Here is a 2355-nt window from a genome sequence, read left to right as displayed (position 1 = left end):
GGCACTGAGACACTAAGGCACTGAGACACTGAGACACTAAGGCACTGAGACACTGAGACACTGAGACACTAAGGCACTGAGGCACTGATACACTAAGGCACTGAGACACTGAGACACTAAGGCACTGAGACACTGAGACATGAGACACTAAAGCACTGAGGCACTGAGACACTGAGACACTGAGACACTGAAGCACTGAGACACTGAGACACTAAGGCACTGAGACACTGAGACACTGAGGCACTGAGACACTGAGACACTAAGGCACTGAGGCACTGAGACACTGAGGCACTGAGGCACTGAGACACTGAGACACTGAGACACTGAGGCACTGAGACACTGAGGCACTGAGGCACTGAGGCACTGAGACACTGAGATACTGAGGCACTGAGACACTGAGGCACTGAGGCACTGAGACAGTGAGGCACTGAGACACTGAGACACTGAGGCACTGAGACAGACACTGAGGCACTGAGGCACTGAGACACTGAGACACTGAGACACTGAGGCACTGAGACACTGAGGCACTGAGGCACTGAGACACTGAGGCACTGAGGCACTGAGACACTGAGGCACTGAGACTGAGACACTGAGGCACTGAGGCACTGAGACACTGAGGCACTGAGACACTGAGACACTGAGGCACTGAGACACTGAGACACTGAGGCACTGAGACACTGAGACACTGAGGCACTGAGGCACTGCGACACTGAGACACTGAGGCACTGAGGCACTGAGACACTGAGACACTGAGGCACTGAGACACTGAGACACTGAGACACTGAGGCACTGAGGCACTGAGACACTGGGACACTGAGGCACTGAGGCACTGAGACACTGAGGCACTGAGACACTGAGACACTCGGGCACTGAGGCACTGAGGCACTGAGACACTGAGGCACTGAGGCACTGAGACACTGAGACACTGAGGCACTGAGACACTGAGACAGAGGCACTGAGACACTGAAACCCTGAGACACTGAGGCACTGAGGCACTGAGACACTGAGGCACTGAGACACTGAGACACTGAGACACTGAGGCACTGAGACACTGAGACACTGAGACACTAGGGCACTGAGGCACTGAGGCACTGAGACACTGAGGCACTGAGACACTGAGACACTGAGACACTGAGGCACTGAGACACTGAGACACTGAGACACTGAGACACAGACACTGAGACACTAGGGCACTGAGGCACTGAGACACTGAGGCACTGAGACACTGAGGCACTGCGACACTGAGACACTGAGACACTGAGGCATTGAGGCACTGAGGCACTGAGACACTGAGGCACTGAGGCACTGAGACACTGAGGCACTGAGGAACTGAGACACTGAGGAACTGAGACACTGAGGCACTGAGACACTGAGACACTGAGACACTGAGACACTGAGGCACTGAGGAACTGATTCACTGAGGCACTGAGACACTGAGACACTGAGACACTGAGACACTGAGACACTGAGGCACTGAGACACTGAGGCACTGCGACACTGAGACACTGAGGCACTGAGACACTGAGACACTGAGACACTGAGACACTGAGGCACTGAGGAACTGATTCACTGAGGCACTGAGACACTGAGGCACTGCGACACTGAGACACTGAGGCACTGAGACACTGAGACACTGAGGCACTGAGACACTGAGGCACTGCGACACTGAGACACTGAGGCACTGAGACACTGAGACACTGAGACACTGAGACACTGAGGCACTGAGGAACTGATTCACTGAGGCACTGAGACACTGAGACACTGAGACACTGAGACACTGAGCCAAGCTTGCCCCAACCTCATGATGCCTGGATATTTAGATTTTTTGATTTTGGGTAAGAGATGCACGGGGGTTGTGTTGAAGAACTTTTTGACAGTGAATGGTAATGAGTGGAACTTGCTGCCTACAAGATGGTAGAAGTGGAGATGATGAATGATTTCAAAAGGAAATTGGATAGGCACTTGAGGGAAATAAACTCGCAGGGCTATGGGGGGGTCGAGCGGGGGCAATGGGATTGATTGGATTGCACTGCAGAGAACAGGCATGGGTTTGATGGGCTGAATGGCCTCCTTCTGTGCCATAATGACTCTGACTCAATGTATCATGACTGGTCACTTCCTCACCCAGTCTCCAGTCCCCTCCATTATCCCTCGTCCGCACAGTGCAGACATATAATCTTCTGGGATCGGCAAAAAAACTGAAAAAAGGGACTAATATGGGAAAGAAAAAAACACCAATGGAAAAGATGCCGCATAGAATCATTAGGAGGTTACCAGGGATGAATGGATACTGTTTAAAAAGGCAGCTTGAACCTCTGTTGATCTGGTCACCCCTGCAGGGAAATGATTCAAAGT

Source organism: Heterodontus francisci, chromosome 27 (assembly GCF_036365525.1).
Source record: "Heterodontus francisci isolate sHetFra1 chromosome 27, sHetFra1.hap1, whole genome shotgun sequence".
NCBI lineage: Eukaryota > Metazoa > Chordata > Chondrichthyes > Heterodontiformes > Heterodontidae > Heterodontus > Heterodontus francisci.
Note: the sequence above shows the minus strand (reverse complement) of the source record.